The following is a 13070-nucleotide window of genomic DNA, read 5'->3' as shown; positions in this document are numbered from 1 at the left end:
TTACTTACTTTTTTTTTTAAATTAACAGGTAACTTCTTAGTTTTTCTTTCTTCTTCGAATTCGGCTGCTTCTTTTCAGGAAACTGGTCTTCACTGCAATTGTAAAAGCTTCAAATTAGTCACTTTGTTTGTATATAGCACTGTTTTTAATTTAGATATTGATTTTTTTAATTGAAATCCTCAGTGCCTTCTGTAAAACCATTAAACTAATTTATTTACATAAGATACATTGCATCAGTTCAGTACATATGATATATTCTTAATGAACAAATTGTATTGAATGACTAACTTTAGCAAAAAAAAATATCTTTACTATGTCTTGTGAAATTTATAATATATTAGTGAATACCACTATTTCTGTAAGTAAACTGTTCTAGGTAATAGCGCCTCAATGTCATGTCTAATTTAAGGTATTAAGTAAATAAATAAATAAAAACAAAAAATATGAAATTGTATAAGTATTTTTATAAAGGTTTAAACATAGATTGTGTTTGCATGCAATTTTGTTTGAATATATGTAGTCTATATATTTCATTTAAAAAATGTTAGTTTAACATGATTTGAGTGTGTGTGTATAAAGAAAGTAAATAGTATAAAGGTTTATAAGTGATAGTTGATTTTAGGAAATTGAAAAAAGTACAGTAAACTCATTTTACAGATTTTACAAGGTAAAAGTCTGTTTGAAAATGTGTTCATCTACTATACAGAAAATATGCATACCTGAAGTTTTTGTTCATGCATATGGATATGCATGGAGCTGCAAGTAGAAATCTTGAAGACTTGTACAGTATTTCTGGTAGATGCTGCTTGCCAATGATATGACACTTGTACTCAGAGAGATTCAGAGTACATTTGCAGTGCTGATCTATGATGATGCAGTTAGATGTAGAGGTCTTGAATGTGATTGGTGCATGGTCTTGTGATTTTTGAGGTACATCCAATGAGGGAATGGCAGAGAGAGTGTAGTGGAAATGGTAGAAGGGCTGTTCATGTTACGATATGTCCGCGGACATGGCGGTAATTCGCGGACATCGGGAGTTACATCCGGGGATTTTTGGGTTCAGAAGTCATGCAAATGAGAATAAGCACTGAAAGGGATTGGTCAGGGAAGTTTGGTGGGTGTGTTGTGCCAGGAGAGATTTTCTCAGATACTCTTTTTGCTGAGAGAACAAAAGATAGCTATGGCTGTGTGTTTCAGAAAACAGATTGTTTGGATTTTAGGAGATTCGTGGATACATTGGTTGAAGGTGCATGTAGAAAGCTGTGGAGTAGCTGTAGATCTTGGATTCCCACATGTGGAAGTACACTGGCATGGAGTACGTGGAATGAAGTGGTTGGACTTGCTACCTCTCTGTGCTACTTTGGAGACAGAGCAACATCCAGACATAATTGTAATTCATTGTGGAGGGAACAGTTTAGGACATGTGACTGGAATTCTTTTGCAATTTGCTATGAAAGAAGGACTTAGGAAGGTTATGGACATGTTTCCTAATTCTCAAGTGATATTTTCACGGATTGCGCAGAGACAAATGTGGCTTCGTTCTTCTTCATTTGGTCCACAAATGGAAAAAGCAAGGCGCAATGTTAATAAGGCTGTTTGTGCCTTTCTAAGAGATTTTGGCATGTCTTCTTTTCACAATGAAAATATTATGTTTTGTAGTACATACATTTTTCGCAGAGATGGAGTCCATCTTACTTATGCTGGCAATCAGATTTTTCTGAGAAATGTACTAAATGCATTGCGACCTTTTTTGGAATTACAACAACGATTTTGAAGTAGATGTTAAGCATTTACAATTTTTGACTTACAAACACCACCCAAAGTCTCTTTTCAGAGCCACCACTTCTTTCCAGAGAAAATTACAATGTTTGTGAGGGAGTAGAAACCCAATTTTTTTAATGTTCGCGAACTGTCCGCGGACTTCTAAAAAATACAAAGAGCCCTGCTTCATTTATTTTCACTTCTATTTTTTAACTGGGAAAGGCGGCTCTGAAAAGAGCCTTATTTTTATTTTATTTTTGTAATTTTGTATTTTTTTTGGTTTTTCAGACACGACACACTAGGAGAGGAGGGTAAAGGAGGGTAAAGGGGGGGACACCAACCACAGGGATAAGAAAGGGCGAGCTGAGAGAGGAAGATGTAGAGTGGGTTTTATTTGGGTAGTGAGCAGGTCTTCTCGTGCTCTGAGACGATAGTCTCAAAAGCACTCTGAAGTCGCTCCCCCCTGCAGAGTACTGTGTCACAGTACATACATACAACTGTGACCCTCGAAAGGTAAGGGTCATCAGCATTCTGTATGGCCTGTGAGGCAGCTTGAGGAAGACACTGTCCCGCAGAGGTGGTCCTTGTGGTGACAGGATCAGAAACAGAGGATGAAGTAGAGGAAATCAACCTGCTACGTTCTTCGCAAGGTACAACCCTGCAAATAGCCCCAGAGTGAAATGACCTCAGGTGTCGCTTCATAGTAGTGGTCCCAAAGCTGTACTTACTGTGCTTCCCGCGACTGAGTATCATTTTTCACTCATTGCAGGTAACACGGTTCGCACGAGCCTTAGGAACATTACCATGAATGGTAAATAACCGCCACACCCAAGACTCACGCCTAGTGCGGGTAGTAGGGTTTTCCTCTACCTCATTCTCATCATCCTCTTCTTCCTCCTCCGCATCCTCACTCCTGTTCCCCTCTTCAGGCCCTTGGGGAGGTGGTGGTGGTGGAGGGGGTGGGGGTGGTGCTGAAGCAGGTGCAGCACCAAGTGGCAGTTCAGCAGCCAAAGATGCCATCTCGATGATGGTGTAGTCTGCAGGTGGCAGCAAAAATCACTGTGTTCTGAAGAATAGCCAGAAACACAATGGAAATAAGCTCTTGGGCGTGGTCTTTTATAGGGGTGCATGTGCGCGGTTCGCGGACATGCGCACTGTTCGCGGACAGATCGAACACAAAAAAAGGATCGGAAAGTTTCAAAAGGTATATAGAAACTCAAGATTGCTATGTGGGACTTGTGCCATGGTGAGATTTTATTGAAATTATTATGGATTAACTCAAAATGTACTTTTAAATTGTTCGGGGACACGAACAGTGTCCGCATTTCAGGACACACGATGAGCGTGGGCGCGGTCATATGATCCTTTCGCGAACTAGTCCGCGAAGGAAGCGCCTGTCCGCAGGACACCAAGTGCATGGAGATTGGTTAGCGCATGCGCATTGATGCCCTACGGACACTGTTCGGGTTCTGAAGTAATTAAAAGTACGTCACACGTGAAACGAACATTTCAGGACACCGCGTGTATTCTTAGAACAGTTTAAACTTGGTAGCGAACAGTAAGGACAGATATAGTGTTCTTCAGGACACGTGTAATTTCGTTTATGTACGAACATTTCAGGACACCAATTGTGTTCTTAGAACAGTTTCAATTGGGTAGCGAACACTACGAACAGGTATAGTGTTCTTCAGGACACCTCCATTTTCATTTACGTACGAACATTTCAGGACGCCAATAGCGTTCTTAGAACAGTTTGAACTTGCTAGCGAACAGTACCGGACAGGTATAGTGTTCTTTAGGACACTTAAATTTTTGTTGTTTACGAACAATTCAGGATACCGCGTGTGTTCTTAGTACAGTTTCATGTTGCTAGCAAACACTATGAACAGTTGTACTGTTGTTCAGGACACATCATTTTCGTTTATTTACGAACATTTCAGGACACCAATTGTGTTCTTAGGACAGTTTTAAGTTGATAGCGAACATTACGGACAGATATAGTGTTCTTTAGAACACTTTAATTTTTGTTTCTTTACGAACATTTCAGGACACCACGTGTGTTCTTAGAACAGTTTCAACTTGCTAGCGAACAGTACGAACAGGTGTGGTGTTCTTCAGGACACCTCCATTTTCGTTTATGTACGAACATTTCAGAACACTCGCACTGTCCGCGGGCACTTTTATTGTTTTAAAAAAAAACAACGGAAACTATTCACAATACAATATAAAAATTAAACTTTATTTAACATATATTAATAATTTATGACAGAGAAGGTGAGGCAGAAACAGAAACAAAAACAGGAGAATTTGGGGTTTCAACATGATTGGTATTGGGTGAAGAAGGGATGATAATTGACTGGGATATGGTGAGGAGGGACAAGTACATGTGGGGCAATGGTACAAGGTTTTTGGTTTGAAATGATTTTCTACAAAAGTTTTTAAATTATTAAAATTAGCCAACAATACATCCATTTTTTCTTCTATATTGGGAAGACTGTTATCCATAACAGGGTTTTCTGAAGTTTTTTCTATTTTGGTATGCTCTGTACAAAAAAATAATATATATGTTAAATGTATATAAAAAAATAATAAATAAATGGTTTATATTATAAAGTGTTTACCATTAGTTTCACTATCTTGTGACATTTCTTCATGTGGGAAATTGTCCTCTAGCCATTCCAGAGTACTAGACATTTCTGTGAGAAAAAAAAAAAGATAATATATTTTTAAATCTAATACAGAAAGTTTATAAATATATGAGTAAAATGAAGTACACTTACTATTTCTGGTAAGATAAGTCCTATGTATTCAGTGGGTCTGGTCTTGTTCTCAGTTCTGTTGTGTTTGTGAGGTAATTATGTTGGAAGCCAATTTATCTTCTTGTGGTATATTCCATTTCAGAACATATTGTATTTAAATGAATGGTTAGTGTGTTACATATATGGGTTACATGTCTTATGTATTACTATATATAATGTGTTTGTGTGCTGCTTTTTGAATTTGTTAAATGTTCCTATATTATGATATAACAATCAAACATACCCCACCCCCCCTCCCACAGTTTTTAGGTAGTGGTACTGTTCTCCGAACATGTCCGCGAACATTAAATAAGTTCGCGGACATCAAGTTCATAAGAAGAGATCTAGTCAGTTCCATATGACATGTATATAAAGTCAAAGTCATTATTGTTAAGTTGTGCTACTAAAAAACTATGAAATTCAGTGAAAAAACTTTGTTAAAGGGACGTTATGGTTAAGTTGCGCTACTAAAAACCTATGAAATTCAGTGAAAAAACTTTGTTAAAGGGACGTTATGGTTCCAAGTAAAACCGAAAAACCCTTGAAATTCGCCAGTTATGGTAAGCTAAGCAACCATAACTCGCGCCACCACCGTGCACTGCTAAGACTAACACCCAGGACATCAAAGATGACATCACTGATGACATGACATGTGTATGTACTTCTCATGAAATATGTGTAGAAGGGATTCTTATTATGTTGCGAAAAAAGTGTCAAGAATCATTGCAAGAAATATACCCTAACAAGTGCATTGAACGATGCATTGATATAAATAGCATCCTATTATGGGGTTCTATCTAGTATACTAAGTTACTCATACAGAAACATAACATTGTGTGCAGCGTACAAGATGAAGGTATGATATTCGTAATGTTAATATGTTGAATAATGAAATGATAATTGTTTTCTTAATAGATTTTTGTGTACTGTGAAATATGTAATAAGTAGCTAATAAAACCCATGTATTACATAATTGCATTACTACAGACAAAACACAAAGACACAAGAACACATACCAATATGGGTATATACAGGGAAAGTGAAGTTAGCAAAAAAGCACAAGTAGTAGCAGAAACAATTCATAACTTAACTGATTAGTTTCATGCAAATAAATGATTGCTCTGTTTCAAAGCTGCTATTTACCCTATGTATATGTATCACTTGATGTGATTGGACCCTAAGGAAAGTAGTGTGAGTACAATGTATACAAATATGACCATATACAGGGAAAGTACAGCCATAAAAAAAAAAACAGAACTATCAGAAAGTGCTCATAAGTCTAGTGATTATCTTTATGCACAAAAAGGATTGCTGTCTTTCAAGCTTGTGTTTTCCCATATGTATATGTTTCATATGATGTGACTGTACTCTAAGGGAATTACTGTAAGAACCTACTAGAAGGATATGTCTAGTGAGCCAGACATGTGATGTCATCAGTGATGTCATCAATGACATTTGTGATGTCATCTTTGATGTCATGGGTGTTAGTCGTAGCAGTGCACGGTGCTGGCGCGAGTTATGGTTGCTTAGCTTACCATAACTGGCGAATTTCAAGGGTTTTTCGGTTTTACTTGGAACCATAACGTCCCTTTAACAAAGTTTTTTCACTGAATTTCATAGGTTTTTAGTAGCGCAACTTAACCATAACGTTCCTTTAACAAAGTTTTTTCACTGAATATATATATATATATATATATATATATATATATATATATATATATATATCCATATATATCTTATGCATCCAACATAAGAGCTTTTAAAAAATTGACAGTAGCTAATTGAATTGACAACTTGCCAGCACATATAATATGTGGCCACTGGAGGGCCCATTTCCAAAGCACCCAAATAAGCACAGTGATGTCTAAAGTAAATCTGCCGAAGCTCCCTCAATTTGGGACAAACTGTAATTAAATGCTCGAGTGACTCAGGGGTATCACGGTTTAAACAGAATCGACAAAAATTCATTTCTTTTGATATTAATTTGCGCCTGGCTTGGACATCACGTGTGGGCCATAGATTGAAATGTAAACTTATAATTTCATTTTTCATAACAGGAGAGGGGGATTTAACTAAATAATATTCCATGATTTTTATCTGTTTGGGATAAAAAAGAAGTTCACAATGGTTCTTTATTTCAGACATTTGGTCCGCATCAAAATCCAATCACATCTGTATAACATTTGTTTGGCTTTATCTGAATTTGAGATTAACGTTTCTATAGAGATATCAGCTCTACTTAATGTCAAATATACTTCTTTCATCCATTTCTGTACAAATACATGGGTAGTTCTAAACAAGTATGTTGGCAGAATTTGAAGAATATTGTTAACATCAGTGGAGATCAGACATTTGTGAAAGAGAGCACAGAGTCTCCACAAATAGACAGCATGGGGTGAGACTATTCCAAGTTCATATTGGAGCCAGTCACTGGGAGGGCACTGTGGTAAGAGTAGAATACTGCGCCAAAATTTGGCTTCTAGTTTGTCCAAGGCAATTTGTGAGCAAATGTGTTGTGTTTCGAGGCCATATAGAAGGCATGGGGTAGCCTTCTGATTCCAGTACACTAATGCTGGTTTCAGTGTGAATTTGCCATATCCATGTAAGATAATCTTTGTTTGAGAAATGGCGGTTGTATCTAAAAAAAAAAAAAAAAAAAAAAAAAAAAGAAATGGCATTGACAGGTTTTTGCTCCACGCTATCTATTTGGCCTTTCGCATTTGAGCTACCCTCAAATGTCATGTCTAAGTAGTTATAACTCGGCACTATTAGAAGTTTTGTCTCTTTAACTGACCAAACAAATCTGTTGTGTGCCGTCTTAGATGCCGAATAGACCACAATTTGGGATTTATTAGTGTTAACTATAAGTTGATTTGCATCAATGTATGCAGTAAATGCTGTTAACAACTTTTGGAGACCTATCAGTGTTTTAGCAATAAGGACTAGATCGTCCGCATACATGGGTGCTTTGATGGGAGCACCATGAATGAGTGGTGAATCGGACAGTATGTCAGCAAATGTTTCGCCAACATCGTGTATGAAATAATTGAAAATTGCCAAAGCAAGTAAACTCCCTTGTTTCAGGCGCCAGGCTGTAGCGATGGTTGTGGATAGGAGGCCATCTAAGTTCAATCTAATAGGTATTGAAGTCTGGAAGTGGAGTGCATGAGTGATTTCGCGAAGGGCTGCTGGACAACAATCTCTTGCCAATTTCGACATAAGGATGACACGTGAAATAAAGTCGAAGACCGTATGTACATCTATAAAATCAAAATAGACAGATTGCTTGGTGGTTTGACATTGAGCTTTTATTGCATTAAGTCATACTAGATTGATACGGGTACCAACCCAGCCACAAAACCCGATTGTTGGGGGTCTTTGAATTGGCCGGCCTTGGTCCATCTATTGAAGTTACGTAGTATCAGTTTGGCAAATAGTTTGCCTGGAGTGTTCAACAGTGCAATCGGCCGATAGTTCTGTGGCAATGTACGATCACCTTTTTTGTAAATTGAAATGATGATTGATGTTTTCCGTGACTGAGGTATGTCTTTAGTTCGCAACACTTGCTTGTAGATTTTATCCAAGATTAAGGACCAAATGCCTGGATTAGATTTGAACAGCTGGTTATGAAGACCATCAGGGAATTGAACTCGTTGAACTGGCCTGTCCAATGATTTGTTGCAAGATTTCAGGTGAGCATTCTACGAACCACTGTGGATCTGTGCTGGGAATCAGTATAAAATTATCAAAGTCTACATCAGTAAAAAAATGTGATAGACATTGTTATTCTGTGACAGAATTTACTTGGGCTGCTAGTTGTCACGAGTGAACACTCTGATTGAGGAGGGCCCAGGTGGCTGCTAATTCTTTGAGGCTATCACTTGCAACATCTTTTCACTATCCCATTGAAATTGGTGAGCTTTGTGAGCTCTGGTCCACTGTCTATATTTGCAAGGTAGAGAATTTAAGGTCTGTTTTGGAAAATGATGAGCCGATTTGATGGCTATTCTACATTGGTAACAATATTCGGCTTTCTTAGTCTGAACTTCTAGATCAAAGGTGTGTGTATGTTTACTCTTAACATGCTTGCTACAAAAATGGGATGATGAAAAGAATAAAGAAGAGTCGTGTATGGTCTAGGGTGACGACTTTGTGCATTTTGGTCAATCACTCGATTGAACTTTTCTAGACCGTGATCTGACCAATAGATACGTGATTTGGCATTATTGATTGTGACCTGTTGTAACATCCATATTTGTTTACTTGATGTATTAATCCAATTGTTAGCGGTGGCTAAAAGGTTATGTTCACTGTGGGATTGAGATATTATGTTAAAGGATGTGACGTTTTTGAATAGATTGTGTTCAACAAACACATAGTCTATGAAACTGGATGAGGCTGCCCGCTGCCATGTTGGCTTAGCAGGAATGTCACCCTCGATGGCACCATTGAGCATAAGCGGGTTCCTGTCTGTCATAAAAGAGAGACATTTAGTGACATCTTTGGACTGAGCACTACGGTGCGATGACAACAGTCCAAGTTGAAGTCACCAACAACTATAGTGTCAGTGATATCTGGAGTCTGAGCAATTAGCTCAAACAGTCTACTTAAGCCTGAGTGGAAAGCATCATCCGTAAGGCCAGCTGGATTGCGGTATATATTTATAAGAGCAATAACATGTGAGGAATAGACAATTCGGACCAGAAGTATGAATGAACTTACTGAATCCCATGCTGATATAAGGAGTCCACGATTCTTATTTACAGCAACTAACACGCCCGCTGAGGGTCAGCCTTTCTCCTGTCGTATTGCTGGTAAGAGAATTGTGTCATAGTTATCCCAAATTATGGACTCATACAGTCCTGGAGCGCTATGATGTCATAGCTTGATAGAAGGTTGCGGTAAGAGGCCTGCAGATGGGAATATCCCAGAGTGTTCCAGCTTGCTAGAGTAAAAGAGATTTGGCACGGAGGAGCTGATGGTTACTGTATCTGATGTGTATCCAAAAATGGATCAATGTCAGTTCGCACACAGGTATAAATGTTTGCTGAAGGTGCATGATGACTTAATCTAAATGTGTGTCTTTCTGGATCTTGGGTGACTAAAAATCCCCTGTCAAACAATTTAATCTTGGCCTGCCAGATGGGATTGAGAACAACCCCAGAGGGTAACCATAATCTAATGATTGACGCAACTTTGTCTGAGATGAATTCAATCTGAGCAATATCACCAGAGCTGATATCTTCCAATTCAGACATATCACCAAAATTATTGCGCACACTCTGCTTGTTGAGGGTATATGACGGAAAGGAACCTCACAGCATTTCATGATCAAAGAATGGCAGTCAGAATTGAGTGCTTTAGTATGTTGTGAAGATCAATTAGAATCATCCGACATGATGAGATGAGGGGACTGATTGACCATAGACAGGCAAGGTCTCAAATTGTTCGGATAAGTAGGTATTGATATATTGTTGAGTGTGTGGTTTGATGAAGCATCATTAAAAGGTACCATCTGATTTAAAGTTTTATGTGTCTCCAGACACTGCGCTTGTATTGGGGCTTTGGAGGTTGTTTGTGGCTGTGGAACTGGTATAGAAAGCGGTAGGCATTGTGTTAAGTAACTGTCTACTGCTCTCTTCAGTTGTTCAATTAAAAGAGGTGAAGGATGTTCTTCAACAATTGGTTGTTGTAAGCTTGTTACAAGCTTGGCACTCGGAAATGAGACCAGGCCTGGTTTCTGCGTTGCTGTTAGAAATCTTGCTTTATGAATTTCGTTGACCAGATAGTTCAAAGGAGGATATGACAGCGGTGGTGTTACTAACGTTTTCTGGGGGTCAATGTTTTTTACAGGGACACTCTTGGCATTTGGATTTACATTTGACTGTGCATCAGACGATTTTTGAACACTATCACATTTGTTTGAATTTGCTGTCCCAAGCGCTTGAAAAAAAGGGGTCACAGTGTTTTTCGTGTGCCTAACTGACAGTAGATTTTTTCGATTATTTCATAGCCACAGCGATGCCCTTTTTCTTTTGGGTTTAGCGGCATACAGATCTCTCTTGGGCGTTATGTCCTTATCATCCGTGGCTACTGCAAGGGCTGATGTTTGTGGCCTTTGGGGAGGGAAAAGCGGTATATTTGTCCAAGATTCATTGTTTGAAGGTTTGGAAAACACATTCCCAGAATCAACAATTGGATGATTAACCGTTAAAAAGGTGGGAGCACTGGTTAGGGTGTGTCATAGGTGTCTCTATGTCAGAATCTTGCAAAAGACCACGTCTTCATTATTGACAACAGGAGTTGGAGGAACTGGCTGTTTAGTGGGACATGGGTAAATAGGAAAATAATTTAGCCATAACGTCATTTGATCCAACTGTGTCGTCTGCATCCAATGACTCAAACAATTTGAAAAGAGTTAGCATTGTAGTGTTAATGGCAGACAAAGCTATCTCAATCATTGGTGACTTGCATTGACTAGCATAGATAGAAATGTCTGTCGCATCATGCTTAGAGGAATAATGTGCGGCTGATCGTATCGGGCTGACTCGAGGCACAAACGCTAATCGGTTTTCTGGAATTTGCAATAATGTAGTTTCTGTGAGTGTGTTGGCCACTTCAAAGGCAGCTATGACAGAATTTTGAGTGCATGAAGGTAAAATGGTGAACAAGGCTTGAGATTGTGAAATTGGTTTAAATGCAACAAAAAACGGGGGTCTGCTTAAGCTGATTGGGACTGCAACGCCATGTGACATGTTCAGGGCAGCCGAGAGCACAAGTACAATAGATTTATGGCTGGTGCGTAGAGTCGCATCTCTGGGTGTGCAGTTACCTGATACTTTATTACAAATCAAATTTGGCATATTAGTTATTAGTGAATATGGCCGAAAGCAATTAGACATACAGACAAAACCAACTCACCGTAATATAGTAAAAAAAAATATGGAATATGCACTGCCCTTCCGAGTTAGCAAGCTAAACACAATTCGTAAGAAACCAAGCAAAAAGTGAATTATGCCGCGCTGACTCCGCTACGCGGCATAGCAGCAAAGCAGTACTTTCACGAGTACTTCCACAAGTGCGCGCACGCTGTGTGCGTGCATACCCGTTATATAGCAAGTAGATCGATCCAAATCAAACAAAAGTGGTCAACGGTTGTTTCACAATGTAGTCCGTGAGACTGAGAACATGCAGGAAAATGCCAGATTGAAACAGCCAAGCTCTGCTTGCTAGTACATTCGCCTTAGTTTGTTTCTTTTCTCCTTGTCAACAAAGTTCCACAGAGTCTCCGGACAGCGATCCTCACGGCAAAGCGGTACTTTTGCGAGTACTTCCATGAGTGTTCGTGCACTGTGCACGTGCATACTTGTTATATAGCAAGTAGACCAATCCAAGCACTCCCAAGGCAGGTCACAGGGAGGGGCCAATCAGGCTGGAACAAAATCAAACAACAGTGGTCAACGGTTGTTTCACAACGTAGTCCGTGAGACTGAGAACGTGCAGGAAAATGTCAGATGGAAACAGCCAAGCTTTGCTTGCTAGTACAGTCACGTTAGTCTGTTTCTTTTTCTCCTTGTCAACAAAGTTCCACAGAGTCTCCGGACAGTGATCCTCGCGGCAAAGCGGTACTTTCGCGAGTACTTGCAGGAGTGCGCACGCACTGTGCACGTGCATACTCGTTATATAGCAAGTAGACCAATCCAAGCACTCCCAAGGTGAGTCACAGGGATGGGCCAATCAGGCTTAGTTTGTTTCTTTTTCTCCTTGTCAACAAAGTTCCACAGGGCCTCCGGACAGCGATCCTCATGGCAAAGCAGTACTTTCGTGAGTACTTCCACGAGTGTGCACTTTTACTTTTTCAAAAACCGTTTTTATTTGCACACACATGTGCAGACTGTTTTTGTTTTCAATGCTGCTTAGCCATTGGTAATGACAGGTAGGCCCCTTTGACATGGCTCTTTAATTTTACTTGGCTCTTTCATTTTACTTGAAAAATAAAAACAAATGCCATCCCATTTTTGTTACTGTGTTTAATAGCTTGCTATTCAAGTGAAGTGGACTTCTGTTTGGGGCCTTAAAATGCACCCCACAGAATTGATCCTGACCCGCAGATATATGCTGAACTAGAAGCTCTCCAGAAACTGTCTTGAGAAGCTAACCTATGACCCCATTAAGGATCCTGATCGGAGTAGCAAGAGGGACTTCCCCATGTAATGCCAAGAGTTCCTGAAATGAATACATTGTTGCAACATTGCTGACACTGAATATGGAGCACTGTAAATAATATACATTGAATTTACATATTTGATTTGTTGTGGGTCTTACAATTAGAATGTCAGTGTGGTGCCCTTGGCATTGAGAGATGGCACCAGTATACTGAGAGCACTCTAACTCTGTTCCGTCTGTTTGCTGCATATATTTCATGTTTTACAGTGTTTTCTCATATCAGAAAGAAAATCATAGCTACTTTTGCTTTGATTGACGCACACTTCCCCAAAACAACCTGACCAT

The sequence above is a fragment of the Ambystoma mexicanum genome, chromosome 5q, assembly GCF_040938575.1.
Source record: "Ambystoma mexicanum isolate Mex_15411 chromosome 5q, UKY_AmexF1_1, whole genome shotgun sequence".
Classification (NCBI taxonomy): domain Eukaryota; kingdom Metazoa; phylum Chordata; class Amphibia; order Caudata; family Ambystomatidae; genus Ambystoma; species Ambystoma mexicanum.
Note: the sequence above shows the minus strand (reverse complement) of the source record.